The 20,107-nt window shown below is 29.6% G+C and overlaps 1 protein-coding gene across 2 annotated transcripts in view; it reads left to right on the top strand.

Annotated features, from left to right (window-relative positions):
- The window catches only part of LOC108907976, a 73,692-nt gene that overhangs the window by 9,218 nt on the left and 44,367 nt on the right, over nucleotides 1-20,107 (top strand). The window contains exon 1 of one of the 2 annotated variants that reach the window (XM_018711862.2): nucleotides 11,299-11,403. The exons of the other annotated variant lie outside the window; for it this stretch is intronic. The gene's annotated coding sequence lies outside the window, so the exon portion shown is untranslated. Of the gene's footprint in view, nucleotides 1-11,298; nucleotides 11,404-20,107 lie in introns of those variants that run through there. 2 annotated transcript variants of the gene reach the window in all.

Raw genomic sequence — 20,107 nt, 5'->3', positions numbered from 1 at the left:
TTTTTTTTTTATTTTTTTCCGTAGAATTGAATGGTGTAATCAGTTTTTGAATGTTTTTTAATTTAAATAAATCCTCAACAATAACTGAAAAATTCATTGTTGCAAGTCACTTTTTATTTTATTTTTACATTTTTGAGCATGTTTTTGAACTGTTATTACAGATTTTTTTATTTCACCAAAAAGTATATTTCAAAACGAAAAAAATTATTACTGGCAGAAAAAAGTGTTTCAGCCGAAAAAAATTAATACTTATCTCAGAAACATCTTGATTTTTTATCTAAAAAAATTTGAGGTTATTTAAGACAGAGAAAGGTATACTTTCACTAAGTTTAGTTAAAATTAAATTATTTTTGCGGAAGTGAGAAATAAAAAACGAAAAATCAGAAAAAAAACTGTTAAAAAGTGACTTCTACAATTTTTTTTGCATGATCTACAACTTTTGTATTATATACTTTTTTGTTTGACGTCAACTTTCGCCAGAAATCCCAATGCTACAATTTTTCATAACTTTTCAACGCCCCAAATCAACCCTCCGCCGCCCCTGCTCACGCATTTATTTTTTTTAGGTTTATTATAAGCCACTTGTAAAAGTCCAGGTAACATTTTTTTTTCTCCAAGTGTAATTTGGTTGGACTATATCTCTGCCTCTGATTTGAATTGAGATTCTTCCCTTCTTGAATGACATTTTTTTTATGTACTCTGCACATACAATTTCGTTCTTATTTTCATTTAAAAATATTTAGAAACATAAAATTTTTTTGTATCTAAGACAAACGTTTATAAGAAAACATTCTTTTAGGACGATTAAACAAAAGTGTGCAGTCAGAGACCGGTACGGCAGCAANCTGTTGATTTTTTTTTTATAGAGTGAGTGAAATATCTTTTAGTTGAAAATGGTTAACCCTAACAACATAATATGCTACATATAGGTTCCAGAAAGGATTTTGCTAAAGGAGTCTATTAGTGGTTAAAAAGTTTTTTGCTAATCATTGTTTCAATTCCACAGTCTTTACCATAGCAAAAGTTTTTATGGCGTTGTTTTAATTTTTGTTAGGTTATCATCCTAGCATAACGAGTTTTATGACGATACCAGCAAATATATTTTTTTCTGTGACGGGAAAAAGTCTGAAATTTTATCTCTCTTAACAGGTAACAAAATGTCACTTTTTAAGATAGGTATTACTTTTTCCCCAGGAAAAAAGTATCCATTTTTTTCCAATTTCGAGGTTTTGGATTTCGCGTCAACAGTATAGACTTGGCAGTTAATACTTTGTATTGCTGAAATCTCAAATCATCCTGAAATAATTTATCATTTGTGCATTTGTAATTCGACTTAGCATTTGGTTATAGCAATACTGTACAAAAATAAAGTTTCGGGTCAAACAAGGAGACAGTTTTTTTTTTATTTTTTTCCGTAGAATTGAATGGTGTAATCAGTTTTTGAATGTTTTTTAATTTAAATAAATCCTCAACAATAACTGAAAAATTCATTGTTGCAAGTCACTTTTTATTTTATTTTTACATTTTTGAGCATGTTTTTGAACTGTTATTACAGATTTTTTTATTTCACCAAAAAGTATATTTCAAAACGAAAAAAATTATTACTGGCAGAAAAAAGTGTTTCAGCCGAAAAAAATTAATACTTATCTCAGAAACATCTTGATTTTTTATCTAAAAAAATTTGAGGTTATTTAAGACAGAGAAAGGTATACTTTCACTAAGTTTAGTTAAAATTAAATTATTTTTGCGGAAGTGAGAAATAAAAAACGAAAAATCAGAAAAAAAAACTGTTAAAAAGTGACTTCTACAAAAGTTGTATATTTTTGCATGATCTACAACTTTTGTATTATATACTTTTTTGTTTGACGTCAACTTTCGCCAGAAATCCCAATGCTACAATTTTTCATAACTTTTCAACGCCCCAAATCAACCCTCCGCCGCCCCTGCTCACGCATTTATTTTTTTTAGGTTTATTATAAGCCACTTGTAAAAGTCCAGGTAACATTTTTTTTTCTCCAAGTGTAATTTGGTTGGACTATATCTCTGCCTCTGATTTGAATTGAGATTCTTCCCTTCTTGAATGACATTTTTTTTATGTACTCTGCACATACAATTTCGTTCTTATTTTCATTTAAAAATATTTAGAAACATAAAATTTTTTTGTATCTAAGACAAACGTTTATAAGAAAACATTCTTTTAGGACGATTAAACAAAAGTGTGCAGTCAGAGACCGGTACGGCAGCAAAGTGTAATAAAAAATGGACGGACAAAAAATTGAAAGAATTTATTCAAAATAGCTTGGGGCCACGTGGGGAGAGAGAGCATTACGGACAGCACACAACACGAATGACGCTAGAAACTTCAGTAGCCCAGCGATGTAAGGGTTATAAATACTACAACTTCAATAACTTTTTCTCGGAAACTATAAGGATTTTACATTTTTCTTACGATATTAACTCCATTTTTCGTGACGCGTCTATCGCCAGATTTTTTTGGATAAGTTGTGAATCACACTATATGTCTGTAATTATATTAATCATCAGCAGTGCAAACTGAAATAGAGTATAAGTACCAGCTGTGTAACAAATAAAATGCATTGTATATATTACAAAATAGTTTTGGCATATGCTAGGCAAGTAGGTGTCGTTTTAAATTGCAGCGAAATAATAATAATTAATCGTAATTTATTATTTGTCACACCTACCATAAGAAAGTCATTTTATGTTTAATATTATTGCGAATACTGATAAGATTGGATAGAATTGGGATAATATTTTAATATTTCTAATTAATTCTGACAATATTTCTATCTTCTTAGCGTATGTTTAGGGAATCATTTTGAGACCCACGAAAGTGAACACATATTTTGTTTCCATAAATGTTTTATTTCACTTCTAATTTATGTTGCGACACATTTATCTCATTCACTCTATAAATTAAATAAGGAAGACACGTTTTACTTGAATTATAGATATGAGTCGGAATTAAATCAATTAATATAATTATCTTTCTAAAACATACGTTCACTAATAAAAATATTTCCTGTATAACAAATTTTTTAGGTGTGTCGAAATTTTGATACGGCAGACGATAAATTAAAATTAATAACAGTAATTTACTCCCTTGGAAAGATAGTTTATTTAAATATGTAGTAAATATATTTCGCAATAAACAATCCAGGTAGGTTTAATGAATCTTATCGTGGATAAATTTAAAATTTAGCATCAGCTATCGCATTTAAAATTTAGGTTAAGGTTGTATCTCGACAAAAATAGTTATTACGGTAGGTTATGTAAATTTTGTTTATCTTTTATCTCAATAAATTTTATTGCCAGAAGTAAGTAGGAATAGATAGTACTGTAAGTCTCAGGCAATTCAAGATAAGTATAAATATTTTGCTCTATTTAAGTTTAATGTACAATAGCTTAGATTCTATATTTCTATTTTTGGTGATGTACAGCAGCCAGCATTGTAAATCTAGTTTTACTTTCGTTTAACATTTCTGTTTATTTTTATCCTTTTTTAGAGATTAATGTACTGTAGTTTATTAGGACATACTATCTTTATTACTTAGTATACGAGGTATGTTCAGAAAATAACCAAACTGTTTGAATTATACGTCAGTGGGGATATTTAGTGATATGCAGATGGCACCATTGCGTTACGCATAATCGCCTCTATAACCACATGTCTTTGAATTGTTGATATTTCATTCAGTTTTCGTAATATTCAAGTCAAGGTTTTAGTGGGATAAAGATCAATAAATAAAAGAACACTATATTTTAAATCATTGCCAACGTTTCGGTGTTATTTTACACCATCCTCAGGGCTCTAAAATTCGTAATATTGTTATTTGAGTGCAACATGTTTAAGTGTTAGTAACGATTTTTGAAATGTGCGATTTTCTGGAACAACGATGCAACTTTCACGGAAACGTCAATTGAAGATGATTCTCGACCAGGATGGCCTTCGACTTCAACTGATGACTCCCAGTTTCAGAAAATCAAAGATCTGATGTGAGCAAATAGCCAGTTGACTGTCAGAGAAATTGCAGAAGAGGTTAGCATCTCAATTGGGTCATGTCATGAAATTTCGACTGAAAAATTGAACATGCATTGAGCTGCAGCAAAATTTGATCCTCGTTTGAAGAAAATCGTGTGGAGGTTTGTCAGCAACTCTTTGAACAATGCGATAATGATGAAACATTCATTCAAAGGATCATAACGGGAGATCAAAGGTGGGTTTATGGCTACGATATTGAGATAAACGTTCAATAATCACAATGGATTGGCGAAGGATATCTACATCCCAAGAAAGCACGTCAGTCTCGATCCAATGTCAAAATAATATTCACTATTCTTTTCGACTTTAGTAGAATTGTGTATTTTGAATTCTTGCTTCAAGGTGAAACAGTGATCCATGTGTACTATCAAGGCATTTTAGAATGGTTACTTGAGAGAAAATCCGCAAAGAGAGCCCAGAGTTGTGGCGATACAACACATGGTTCTTGCATCATGACCTGACCACTCAGTTTTATCAATTCGTCAGTTTTGGACCCAAAGACAGATTACTTATTCGCCAGATCTGGCTCCTTGTGATTTTTTCTTATTTCGGAAATTAAAATCAGTGCTAAAACGACACAATTTTTAAACTAGTGATGACAACAAAGCAAATTAGTCACATACTTTACAGGTCAATAAAGATAAAGTTTAGTTATTTTCTGAAGAGACCTCTTGTTTGTTGAACACTTTTAACAATTTATTGAATGAATATGAAACTTTATTTTCAATATATCCATGTTTAGATAAATAAAAATACATTGTTTTTCGATAAGTTGAATGTCAAAATAGTGCAACTGGTTTTTAGAATCTTTGTTGAAAAACGTAGATGTACTTTTGGGCTATAGTTGTATATTCATGGACAATAAAGTATAAATCCATAGAATTATTGAAGAAAAAGTGAAGCGGGTAAGATTTTTTGCTTTCATCTTACTTTTACAATTAATTTCTAGTAGTCCTTGAATTAAACGCAGCTGGTTCATGGTAGGTACCTACTGTATGTAATATTTTATTATTATACGAGTACTAACATCTGATTTGATTTACTATTTAACATCCTTTAACAACAGGTTTGATTTTTTTATTACATAGTGTGCAGTTACAATTATTCTCGACATTACAAGATGTACTCTGTTGATATTCAGCCAACTATTAGTTATAACTTGATAAACATTAGTGATAAATGATGATGACTAAACTAACTGAATGTTATTAACAGGGATATGTTAGAAAATGTTTTTCTTGTGAAAGATTTTTCGGCAACCTTTTATTTCTTGGCAATCATGTCATCTGTTAATAAATCAACCCAACAAATTTTGTGTATATCGAAAAATATCGGTTGCTTCATTTTTAATTTTGAAATATGTATTGGTCGTCCACCACCTACAACGTTGGAAAAAATAAATATAGTTCTTTTATTGCACTGTATGACTTGTGTTAATCTTTCAAAAAAATATTTAAGAAACAATTGCAGCTTTGTAGGTGTTTTACAGGTTGGTTTTTACTGAAAAAAATCAAATTTTATTCTCTAGTGATCATATTTTTTTATTACTAGTGGAATAGATTTAATTATAATTTAAATTAAGAAAACAACATTAAACAAATAATTATTTATTAGTATTAACATTAAAATGAAAAATTGCATTGTGAAATGGGATTCCACTACCGAAACTAACTCAAGGAGGTTAAATTTTGTGAGACATCATTCTGTTAATATCTGCTACTGTAAAGTAGAACAAGCAATAGAAGTAATGTCAGCAGTAACCGAAAACAAGCGAGAGAAGAGGCAGTGTCAGCATTTGTTGTTTGAAATTTTCTTCCCAGTCTTGACTTTCTGTTGAAGAGAATCTTCGACATCCTTTAGCTATTTCTAACCTCCAAAACGCTTCAAACTAATGATGTCTGTACCACAATCTGCTAAGTAGCTACTGATTTGCGAACTGAAGAACCGGTGTGTTTCTGGATTTCTGGATCTTCTAATATTTGAAGGTATTTTTCCGTAGTGTTGCTTTTGAACTTTATAAAATGGACAAAACTACTTGCTGAATAGGACTGAGTAGTGGGACAGACAATAGGTCTGGAAAGGATGCGGTGCTAAGGGACTTGATTAGAACCGACCACTAGTAGAAGAAGAAGATGAAGAACAGGTTGAACGATTCATCTTCCTTGTCCGTAGGTGAGGAATAGTCGGTAGGTTGTTTTCTGCAGGCGCAAACTAAGATATTTTTGATACAGCTCCATTGGGCTAATGACAAAACCATAACTCAAACTTGTAGACCGTTCGCTTATAACTCCCTTGTGAATGGGAGATCAACCAGTATAATACAACTTAATTTTTCTCAATGTTTCTATGTACATCTTCAATAGTTAATAACCATTATTTTATCAAATTTTCATGAATTCAATAAGTTAATTATTAAATTGTAGGTATTAGTTTTAGTGATAATATTTTATCTTAAGTTGTTATAAAGAAGCTCATTTATCAGAATCAATAAATGTTCTAGGTATCTAATGATACAACTTCTAAAGTGAAAAGTATGCAGAAAGCATGGTTAACAAGTTTTCTGATTTATTTTCCAATTTCAGGACATGATAGGAAGATATACCTTTTTGTACTTTTGTGATTTGATGTTTCGCTAATGTTGTACCAAGTTATAACATAATATGATTAAATATCCAAATTATAGATAAATTAAATGATACAAATTATTACTGTAAAATACATATCTAATGAACAAAATCTGTTCAATATTAACCATTAAAACGATTTTAGCTTGCAACTTAACTGGAGACTCTGATTTCGCTTTCAGTAATGCCAGCGTGGTATGCAAATACGAACGCTTGTTATACAAATAAAAAAAGCGGTATGGTATGTGGATATATCCTAATTAAAGTACCTATAAATTTTCCATGCCTTACATGGGAAATGTAGCAATTACTTCAAATTGGCTTAGCACCAGTTGCTTGAGCGCGCGTAAAATTAAATATTTATCACTAAAACGAAACGAATACCTAAAATGGAAACTCAAAATTTAGTTACAAAATGATTATTTAGATAGTTTCTTTTATTTAACGCGTATTAAGTGCCTATGGTTCATAAAAATAGAAATATTGAACATATTTCTAAAAAATTCTGTTATGGAACGACATACTTAGGTAGATAGGACTACTTGTTTTGAACAGAGCAAGAACTTTGAAGAAAATATGCTGCGAAAATATATTTTGTTTATAAGAAACTACAACGTGGGGGAACATTACTATGTCACCTTCAGTTTTCTTTTAATTGAATTCTAACCTTGCTTATATGCCTACTACATATACCAGTCGAATAATTAAATAGTAATATGCCTAATCCAGTGACTTAAAATTTAATGATAATAGAATTTTTCGCCATCAAAACGTAATACCCAATTTATCACACGGGGATTTTGAAAACGGTAACTTAAATTCAAAACAATATTTACTTTTTTATTTCAACTTTATTAACTATACAGGGTGTCCACAAATAGGTCTAGTCTAATAAATCTATCATTTTTTATAATAAATATAGTAGCTCTGTCAGCGAAAAACTTATGTAGAAAATACTGTTTTATGCGTTATTATCGAGTTCTGTGTTTAAAGGTAAAAAAATAACTTGTGCAAAGCTAACATGATTTAAATCGATCCATTTCAGGTATGGCAATTTTATTTCTGGACACACTGTATATCAAATTTTGTCACAAATTTAAAATATGCCAAACTTAGTGAGTAACATTGTTTTGTACCATTTCGCAGAAACGGGGATTAATCAGAAGCAATTAAACTGAAATAAAAACCCAATAATCCCCAATTTAGGCGGCTAGTATTTAATTGATCCAGTCTAAATATACGACTCCAGATCTGCACTGCCATTTGCGGGACCATTCTCATTACAAATATACTCTTGACCTTTAACATAGGTGTCTGCACGAAAGTATATTGCATAAATCGACCATATGGTACTTCTAAGTAATTCCTTTAATGCTCGTTGCAGACAGACAGGGTTCGGCGGGTAGGAATTTACAACCCAAGTGCATCCAATTAATAATCAAGCCGACTTAAGCGGAATTTGCACTTAAAATTGGGTTTTGCACGAAACAAGCTTGACATGTTCGTAGGACGAGATGGAATTGAGTTGAATTTAATCTTCTTGTTAATCAAAAACGGTATGATAATCATCACGCTTTCTCTTGCTAATAAATTGATGATTCAGATGATTATTACGATATCTCCATGACCATCGGGCATATTTCTTGAAACAACTATTAACACACTAGCATATAATTCAATATGTTCAATAAACATTAATGGAAACTGTTTACTTCGACGATTACATAAGAGTAAGATAGGTCCGTGAACTTATCGGCAGATTTTATCTTGTCCTGGCACCACTAATTTATTTTTGGTAATTAGGAATTTGACGATACTCCGTCATTATCATATCTGTTATGAAGGGTTACTTGTGAACGTATTATTTAAAATGATAATTTTATCTCGTGCGATTTATTTAAATGAATCAATTAAATGAGTTTAAATGGGAAAATTACAACAATGGAATGTAAAGTTTATTGTTAAGGATTTTAATTTGTTGAATTATAAGTACTTGAAAACCTTGGAGGAGAGGTTATGCAATTGCTATCGTACGTATATTAAGATTTCAAAACATAGGATTTTATAAAACACTATTTTTAGCAAAACAAAAATGAAACAATCTCCACGTGGCCCCAAAAGATTCCGAATACTAAAATCCGATTTTAGTATTAATGTTTCTGCGATAGTGTTTACATTAGTTTTTCAAGTATCAAAAATGCGTACGTGTATAGCAACTAGGAGTTGATGGATATCGTTTTAATTTATGATGAAACAAGACAACATTCGCGTTAGTTCGTAGAAATTGGGAAACAGTTGTATCAGGTATGCCAAATTATTTTATTAATTAAAACCACAAATTAATTTTATTAATTAATATGTAATAACAATAGCGGCAAAAGCAGTTGAATTTGACGATATAAAATAGATAGTATAAAATTTTATTTGTTTCTTTCCTTGAGTAAAAATTCATTCACCACACAATTTTTACCTGTCAAAATAATCGCACTACCTTTAAAAAATAACGGAATGTGAAATAGTTGAATAGTGGCTTTAGTTCATACAACATATTTATAATAAAAAAACGAATTTCAAAAACCTTATATGATTGTATGTACCGATATTAACAATTTTATTTTTAAATAAATAATAATAAATATCGGAATCACAATCGGAATAAAAAATTATTCGCTCCGTTTACATATACCCTTTTTTCCATGTAGTCAAATATTTGTAAATACTGTCGATATTTTAATATAATTTCCAAAATCGGCACTTTCATACATTTTATTGCCAAAAGTATATTGACCAATTATGAATAAGTGGTGTTGAATGAGAAACATTGCATTGAAAATAAATGTGTGCCCTTACTTACTTACTTATATTTCTGTTAAAAAAAACTATTTTTAACATGACATTGTCCTTCTCTTTAAACTCTTTCATAATCAGTTACTTAATTTTTTCGTCAGTAGATGGATCAGAAAATATAGTCCTTGACTATTTCATAATCCGGATTTGACCATTTGATTTAACGATATTTTTTTTTGACAATGGATGGATATGCCTTAACTACCTCGAAGTCCGGATTTGATTATTATGATTATTATGGATTTTTAGTTATGGGATTATTTGAAACAATAAGTAACCGTTTGGATTTTGATTGATGACAATTTTTTTTAAATAAGAATTTTTTAAATGTACCTAGAAAATGATGCACCTCTTTAAAAAGAATAAAAAGCGGTCTTAGAAGTTGCGAAAAATTAATATAACATCCTTAAGAAAAATGTTGACTGGCGTGAACCAAAATTTACAAGGTTTACAAAAATTCTAACAACAAGAACTAATATCAGTCGTTAATTATGTTTTACTTGAAAAAATTTACATTTATAATATCAGTTACGTTATCTTTAAAATAATAAAACCGGAATTTTCATTTTTCTAAACACATATGACAGTTAAAGAAAAATTAGAGGCATCATTTAGGAATGTTCATCACTTTGCAATTTAATGCAATTGTTTTTGCAATCTTTTCTCTCATGGTCAGCATATTCAAGTGAATCAGGTTGTATACTACGTTATAAACGTTATACTGAGGCAGTTGTTAGTTTATATTAAAAACATTCTTTTTAGCGAAAACTGCATTTTAGATCAATTTTTATATCCAAACAGCATAATATAATATCTTTTCCTTCTAAAATAATTACATCTTGCGCTGACGTTTATTATTTGCAGTAAAATCTTAACATAATGACTGAGGTTCAGTTCAGTATGGATCTTACTAAATTTTGAAGCAGTTGGCTTATTCGTTTCAGATATACTGACAAAAACAAATAAATAGTTTAATTTAACTTAAACATCCTACTAATATCGGAAACGATTAAATTTCCGACCCAAGTTTATATAAATCTTATATATTTGCTTCCTCCGTCAGTTCCTTTTTCAAAGGTTATCCCGTTCTATATATAATTTTCGCTGCTTTCACAATCGAGGAGTGGGTAGTGAGCTGAAGCAGTTTTATAGCAAAGTTGATGTTTAATAAAACCAATAAAATGAAAAGTAATAAATTTAATATATTGCGATATAGTGATAAAATTGATAGATTGTTAGTTAACCTATCTTTCAATTTATTAGTATTTACACTCCGTCACTAACTTTTATTCAGTCAGAAAGAATGTTTTCAAGTGAGTCTTCAAGCAAGGATGCACCACTTTATTAACCTCGTTATCTTCTAAATCTGTGTCCTCAAATTTACCGAAGTAATTTGGGACAAGTGCTTATTTCTCTCATGTTGGTAGGTATGCCGAAAAATAATTCTTACATAATCGATAAAGCTATTATTCGCGTAACTGTCAATCACCTAGTTAATTTCATCTGATATTGCACTGATGATCTTGAAAAGAAAATGAAAAATAATAACAGCCTCAAGTTGTGATCGTCCTAGATTCCTCGATACAAACCTTGATAACGGTAATCAAATAGGGTTTGATAACTGCTAATTTGAAATTATATATATATATATATATCAAAGGAAATGATATATGATTACCTTTTTCGCTTAGAGTTTGAACCTACGTTATCTGACTGATATATTTTAGTAGTGTACTTAAAGCTATTTGCAATTTCTTCGACGAGAAGTTTCGTGTTGAGTTAAGTGGTTGTGTTTTTATTTTTTCAAAACTTTAGTCTAGAGAGAGTTTCTGAATATGGATTAACATTGAAAGCGAATAGTTAAAAAAGGTAAGATATTCATTCACGAGTCTTAAAATGGAGATAGTATCGGGATGATGTAAGATTTGAGAAGAAAGTAATGAATGAAAATGTAATACAATACCATAAAAAGTTGCGTGGACGAATATTTGGTAACCTGATACTTAAAAAGCAAGTCATATGATGGGATAATAATAATCATGGCATTCATATTAAAAAGGAGCTCATTCAGAATAAACAGTTTAAGTTACCATCTTAAATTGGGACAATTTCATGAATAAATAATGTAAAATGTAATACAAATATGGTGCACATCTGTTTCTTTTGATTGTGTGAAAAAATAAAGCTGTAGTTTGATTTTAGATACCACAGAAACGATTTGGTTGATAATTATTATTCTTTTTCCTACGGGAGATGAAGGTTATTCAGTCACATTTCCTTATCTCTGCTTGTTTTCTTTGATTTAGTGACTACATATTACATTTGCGTTTTTATATTTAGTTTTTTTCGAAAAATTTTACTTTCGTGGATAAAGGCATTGTTGCTTAGTTAAGTAATTATAGTCCATACGGTATTTGTTTCAAAGAGTCTATATTTGGGTGAATCGTATATCCAGGGAGATTTTTGGCTTTTTGGCTTTAAAATATCACTAGAAATTAAAATTTTTCTATGCGTATAAAAAAAAAAACGTGGCGGCACAATATGATAAAAAAATTCGAAAAATGTCATATTTTTCTTCCTATTTAATTATGTACCTTTTCCAGTGTTGATTTTAGGCGGAAATGGAAGAGGAAAAAAATTTTTGTAATTAAATTTTACAAAATATGACCAGTTACAAATCGAATGAATCATGATTATTATTGTAAAAATCGAAAAAATCGTCAAAACTGGGGTTAAAAAACATTACTTTTTAGGGAATTTGTTGGGGTCTTTAAGTTGGATATAGGACCTTCATACTTGGCTCAGGAAAAGTTCATGTTATGTAGAATCATCACACCAAATATCATCAAAATCGGTTCGATAGATTTTGCATAATAATTTTGCAATCCAGATTTTGAAAAAAAAATTGCAAATTTTCAAAATTTTGCACAGCAAAAACCAAGGCCCTTAGATACTTGAAAATTTAATCACATATAGAAGGGCTCTCAAGCTTTCAAACTTTTTTTGAAAAATTCGAATCCGTCAATTAGGAGAGCTCTGGCGCTTGTTTAAACATTGGTCGAATTTTTGTACTTATAAACAATTAGAATAACTTTGTGAATATTCAATCAAATCAAATTTTTTAATGCAGGTTTTAAAAGTTCTTGGAAAGACGCTTCTTAAAAAAAACAGATCGATTGATCAATTAGTTACGTAGTTATAGCCGTTCAAAGTTAACCGTCATTTACACTAAATGTACTGGGACATCCGGGCCAATTATTCGAAAAATACCTTTGGTATTCCGTTTACACTAAATGTACTTGATTAAGAAAAATTTACAAATAATTTTTTTCGGTGTTGCCAGATTTCTGCAGTAGCTACTAGAATGATATTTTTTTAAATGGCAACACTAGAAAAAATTATTTGTAAATTTTTCTTAATCAAGTTATTTCCTACAATTTTGCATTTGGAAGTACTAGTGTATTACTTCAAATAAAAAAGTTGACCTATGTCAGGTTTTAAAAAAATAACACTGTATATACAGGTTGTAGAGATTCTTCTCCTAACGATATATACGTGTATCTATTTTTTTCAAGGTCGTATTTTTCGATTACGAAATAATATATAGTGAAATGAAAGAAAGATTGTTTTTTTAACATTATTTTTTTTGTGATTAAAGTATAATTCAAATATTATTTATTATTTAAAATATAAGCAAATGACAAATTAACTCATTTAATTACTAATTTTCGACATATTTTGAAAATAATTGTTGTTTAAACAATTTTAGAATATTTAAATAAATTTGTTTTTGATCTTTGATAAACAGTATATAATTTTATGCACTTATCTTTGATACAATAAAAAAATAAAGTTGATAATTAAAGGAAGTTTAAAGATAAAGATATCGGACTGTTGAAAAACCAATTATTAACGATAGGCATTTGAAAATACGCTAATTGTTTTTTTTTTAAATCGCGAGACATCGATTTAAAAAAAATCATCAAAATTGGACCTCTAGAAGCTGAGATATTAAAAATTTCTAAGCGTGTCGCGGTTTTGAACTCGCCGATTCAATTTCGAGCAGGCCGAAGCGGCCGCGCTTTCTGCTTCTCCCACCACCACCACCCGTCGATTTTCTTGAATTTCTCGCTTGCATAAATAACTTTAAACGCGTTTTAAAGTAGGTTTCCAATGAAGAAAAGTATTGCAAACTTAGACCTGATAAGTACTCGGAATACCAAAGGTATTTTTCGAAAAATGTCGCAGTACATTTAGTGCAAATGACGGTTAACTTTGATCGGCTATTACTACGTAACTAATTGATCAATCGATCTGTTTTTTTTAAGAAGCGTCTTTCCAATAACTTTTAAAACCTGCTTTAAAAAATTTGATTTGATTGAATATTCACAGTTATTCTAATTGTATATAAGTACAAAAATTCGACCAATGTTTAAACAAGCGCCAGAGCTCTCCTAATTGACGGATTCGAATTCTTCAAAAAGCGTTTGAAAGCTTGAGAGCCATTCTATATGTGATTAAATTTTCAAGTATCTAAGGGCTTTGGTTTTTGCTGTGCGAAAAATTTGAAAAATTGCAAATTTTTTTCAAAATCTGGATTGCAAAATTATTAAGCAAAATCTATTTAACTGATTTTAATGAAATTTGGTGTGATGATTCTACGTAACATGAACTTTTCTTGAGCCAAGAATGAAGGTCCTATATCCAACTTAAAGATCCCAAAAAAAATCCCTTAAAAGTAATGATTTTTAACCCCATTTTGGCGATTTCTTCGATTACTACAACAATAATCATGATTCATTCGATTTGTAACCAGTTATATTTTGTAAAATTTAATTACAAACATTTTTTTTCTCTTCCATTTTCGCCTAAAATCAACTCTTGAAAAGATACATAATTAAATAGGAAGAAAAATATGACATTTTCTGAATTTTTTTAACATATTTTGCCGCTGAAAGTTAAGCCCACGTTTTTTATGCGCATAGAAAAATTTTCATTTCTAGTGATATTTGAAAACCAAAACGCTAAAAATCTCCGTGGATATACGATTCACCCAAACCAAAACGGATATCGCCTAATCTATTAATTATAAAGTAATTCCCAGTCGACAACAAAAAAATTATAATGAATGTGTAATACTTATTCTTTAGCAATGAATGTCGAATATGTATAAAAATATCGCGCTGCTTATTTCTAAACATATAAAAAACTAAACCAAATACTCTTATGTTCATCTGTGAAAGATGACATAATAATAAATAATCATCGTTGTACTTTCACAGACATGTGATATATAAAAGCGTTTATTTTGAATTTGAGGCCAGATTTACTCGATCTATTTTTACTACTGTAATTGATACTAGAGGAATGTCTCATATACCACAAAACTTTACCGTCCTTCATTTCTGAACTCGGCAATTATTCAAAAGGATTTCAACCAACTGACACACGGAAAACAGTTTTTTTTGTTTGTAAAGTTGTATAGACCAGACATTGTTCATTCGACCAGATCCAAACAAAACGGTTCCGTTCAACCAAAAGTGAAGTGAAATTTAAGAGCTGTTAAATAACTTCAAGTATGATTAATTAATATTTTCCTTTCGTCGAAGTATCTATATTTCATATTAAAGCTCTTTTAGTTTCGATCGTACAACATATATGTCTAAGAAACGTTTATTAAAGTAAAATATTCTGAAGAAGCGTTCGTGGAATGTGAAATTCATATCCAACCTCTGCTCGCAGCATTGGTTTTCAAAGAATGCTTTCAGTTTTATACTTCCTGTAACTGCTAATCATAATTTTACATAATAATACCGACAAAGCGACAGCAGGCCAAGCCAGTAATCATAGATCGCTTAAGTATCAAACTCAAGACAATAATTATGTGCAGTCGCTTGATTCTCGTAAAAAATGAAGAAAAACTCTCAAATATGGCGAAATGAGGAGATAAAGACAAGTTAATGCCGTTTAAATACCTTACATCCTTTGTAAAATTCTAGTCATTTATCTCTCGTTGAGGAAGCAGATTAATTACAGGCTGAGATTTCAGACTACTCTTTTGTTTTTCAAAAGCTTTTTATGTGCATTCCAACTTGACTTACTGTTGGTAAATAGTTTTATGTTTACCAAAGGAAACATGTATTTCAGTATTTTTAGTTGAAGTTGAAAATTATGTATTTTAAACTAAAGTATAAAGGGTGTTGAAAATAATGCAAATAAACTTTGATAGTAACGTAATAAGAGGAAAACTTGCTATGAACATAACCTCTAAAATGTAACGTAATAAACAAATTAATTTTATTTCATTACAAAAATTAACAAGCTATGACTAAAACCACCTGTCTCTATCGCAAACTACCCTTTCCAAATGGTATATGAATTTTATCCCAACGCCATCGAATTTTAATTAAGATTCAGTATAGGTCTGGAAAAAAATTATTAAAAACATGTTTTCCTGCAATAAAATAACAATCAACGTTTTACTTAATTCTTTAATATATACCTATCTGATCTGAAAAACAAATTCAGATTGCGCTACCAACATTCAACACCCATGAATTAAAAAAATCATTAGTTGACCTTAGTGAAGTGAAACCAATATCCAACGTTGATACTACTAATTACACTTTCAGCAAGTGTTTAATACTGTAGACATAAATATTTCAACATTTAATTGTATTTTGGTAGAATTTTTATAGCAAAAAAAGTTTTATATTTAAAAAAGAGGTTCATGCGTGATAATCACCAATTATGTATGTAAATACAAGCACCTACCTCATGATTTACTAATTTCTATCAGTTGCGTTCACATTTTTTGCTGTTGTTTCCTCAATATGGAAATAAGTCCGTTTTACATTTCTAAGTTGTATCTGTAGTATGTAATCTTCGACATTGCCACAAATCTAGATTGGAAATTGTAGATATGAGATAATCCATTCGTGCTTAAAGAATTATCTCTGCAGCAAAGTTTAATTTACAGTTACAGAAAAGGTAAACTAATAAAGACTTTTTATATCGAGTTTTTAAGAGTTATATCCAGTTGATGACGGGATAGTAATATAAAGAAACATTATAATTATTAATTCTCATGTATTAATTATATTTTGAGGTTCTATGTATGTTTAAACAATGTTAAGAAATGCAGAGACAGAAAAAATTGACATTTTTATTTCAGTATTGGACCACCCATGTTGAAAAATCTGCAACTATTATTTTCGCGTCTGAGGTAGTTAACATAATTTCTTGGTAATTAATTCATAAAGATTAGATTTCTTCGAAATGACATGTTCTACTTAGACAGGAGTAAGGTCGAGGTCAAACAGGTAAAATTAATGAAAAGGCACTTGGCGTAAAAAAAGATACTAAAGAATTAGATTTAACAATTAACATATTCATTTAAATAAAAAAGTGGCTAAGGAAATAAGTACATCTGTTGCTTATTTTTTTCGTAAAAAAAAATATTTATGGTAGTTTTGAGAGAAAGTTTTTCATTTAGGCAACTTAAAGATAACGGAAGGGTATGGTTATTCAAATGAATTTTGAATCTTTTTTCAAATTGCTGCCAATGAAGCGCAGAGCTATAAATCTTGTCCTTGCAAAAGCAGTCATCAATGGCGATTTGTTCCTTAAACACATCTGCTGTTTACACTGATTAAAAGTGTGTGAAATTGGGTCAATTTACCCAACAATGTGCCTTTGTAGAATATTTATTTATAGAAAAATTCGCCGACTATATTTTTACGACCTTAAACATATTAAATTGAGTTTATCAGGAATATGAGTTACATATGCCTATCAATAATTTATTAGTTAAATTTAAATAAATGTCAATATAAAATGAATAAAAGCAAAATGTTATCTTTATTTTACAGAATAGCAAAGTATATTTCAGATTTTCAATATTTTATACGAATATAATTAAACTGCTATTTTTGTTGTAATTTTTGTAAAGAAAAAGTGATAATTATTGCACAACTTTTGAGAAGTAAAAGTCGTAACTTTAGAAGTTGTTTGAAAGAACAATTTATATGATAAAGTATCGGCTCCTACCACCATATTATGAAAGGGACAAATGGTATGAGCTTATAAAAAAGTTCGCAGATATTAGTGAAAGGAAATTTGAAAGTCTATTGCAATCTATTTTTTTGTTATTACGATATTTCTTCTGTTTATAAAAAAGTAACTAAAAGAAATGGCAATATGTAACATAGTAAATATAGAAATTAAGAGCACAAAACGTCTGCTACACACCCAGTTTTCAAATCATTTGCATGCATTAATTAACATTTTCGGTCCACTTTTGGATTAAATAGTAATAGGTATGGGTGAGGTAGAAGCAGTAAATTTGATCTGTTATGTGTTGTTCTACATTTTGCAGAACAGTGATCCAATATGTTTCTGGGAACTCAACTCAATAAATACCCAGTAAGTATTTTTCGCAACAGTTGATAAATAAACTGGATATTCCCGTGATAGCTTTGAATATTTAGTGAATTTGAACAAGACATATCTACCAAACTGACTACCGTTAGCAGCAAATAGGTGTCTACAAAAGTCCAACCTATTTCTGTTCATTTATTCTATAATTTAATGTTTACCATTATATTTAGCTACATTAATGAAATTAAATACATTCTTATGTTTATTTATCGAATTGAGACAATAAAAACTTCAAGCGCAGAAATTTTTATTGCTTTGAAAGTAAATTTATTGAGACAACGAAAATATAACATTATGAATAAAACGCTATAACCAGATGAGATTTTTACACTGAAAGAACAGTTTCTTTTATAGTGAACGAATGTTAGTTTTGGATTTGATCTGACAAATATAATTTTCTTAGAAACATATTCGAAGATGTTAAACTCAGATGCTAGAGAACTTAATAGATTAAAGACAACATATACATTTGATGGAATGATGATGAACATTCAATATGTTATATTCTAATAATAACGCAATAATGTTATATTTGAAAAAAATGAATGCCAAATAACGACATTTCCTTGGGACAAATAAACTGTTCTTCCGATGTATATTCATATTTTATTTCAGGTGGATATCTGCGTTAGATCTTTTGAAATTTATAAGTAACAAGTATATCAGTTTAAAAAATTTGCCAATTAAGCAAAATTATCAAATTTGCTGCTGATGGTTCCATCAAGGAACATTATAGTCTTTTAATTTCAATAAATGGCCATTTTCCATAAAGCTTTTATCATATTATTACCCTTTATAAGACTTGATACAAGTTATTTAATAACATCAGACAGGTGTTAGCACTAATTCGAAGTTGTGACATCAATCAGCATTAGTTTTTGAATTAATAAGGCTATAACCAGTCAGATACCCGACTAGTTTACAGTCAATTTGTTATCGTAATCATAAATCAGGTCTTTAACTTAACAACAATCACCATCAACAAAATTCACAGTTCAATGGTCTGTATGAGCTTACTGTCACAAATAACGCAAACAATTTTTTGTTTACAAAAGAAATTATTCGAATGAAACTTATTTTATTTAAAAAAACTTGTATTTTTTACTTAATATACCTGTTATGGCGGTTTTTATTCGTTTACTAGATATAAAGGGTTATATTGTCCCTTATAAGAACCTATACAGGGCAGATACATGTAGTGGTACTCAAAATATTGTGATTTAACCAAACTTACCTATATGCTAAGTTGTACGGGTCTTCAAAGTAAGTAAATTTTGAAAATAATAAATATTTTATGTGCGTAATGTTTTTATCTTAGAAGTATGAAATTTAGTATACATTTTATATTTAAGGGTTATAAAATGGCTATGAGTACAAGGTCGTTAAGGTATCGTAAGATAATAACTCCATACGGATTTTATTTGCCCTTTGGGCAAATTGAAAACGTTGCCTTTAAAAAGAATTCGATTCTAAAACGTTTGTTGCTCTTACTAAACTTTTATAAACCTTGTCGCTTTCAAGATAAAACGTGATTATTCGAAGTAAGGCATCCTACTGTAAATTAGAATCACCAAAAAAATTGACAATTATCAGATACACATTTAATTTGAGTCTTCAGCAAACTTCTTGAATAAAAAAAATTATTTCAATGAGAGCGCATTGATGAAAAAACTAAATTGCTGTCATTTAAATGTACAAAAAGAAATTATTTGGTTACACATAAATTCCATCAGCGGTCCTCAATGGAAATATGTAATAACATTTGTTTAGGTCCGGTGATCGCGTATTATGGAGGTAATTATTTCGCTTGCTATCCTTTTATTTGGAATCTGTGTATTTAAAAAATCCCCCACAAAAGCGCTAAAGTCAGATGCTGCTTCATCAGGCATAAACCAAAGTTGTAATCTGGGGACCAATGGTAAATCTTGTAGCCACAAGTGTGTGAAGAAATTTCAAATAACTTTCGCCATTTAGACGATTTCGTAAAATTACTGGACCAATTAAATATTAATATCAATAATGCTCGCCCGTCGCCCAAACATATATTTTAAAGTCATGAAAAATGTTGTCGTTGAAAATGTCGAGGAGTTATTATAAGGGTTGATATTCGAATAGAAGAGGTAATGAAAATTGG

The sequence above is a fragment of the Anoplophora glabripennis genome, unplaced genomic scaffold (genome assembly GCF_000390285.2).
Source record: "Anoplophora glabripennis isolate ALB-LARVAE unplaced genomic scaffold, Agla_2.0 scaffold256, whole genome shotgun sequence".
In the NCBI taxonomy this organism is placed as follows: Eukaryota; Metazoa; Arthropoda; class Insecta; order Coleoptera; family Cerambycidae; genus Anoplophora; species Anoplophora glabripennis.
Note: the sequence above shows the minus strand (reverse complement) of the source record. Positions and strands in the feature narration are given on the sequence as shown.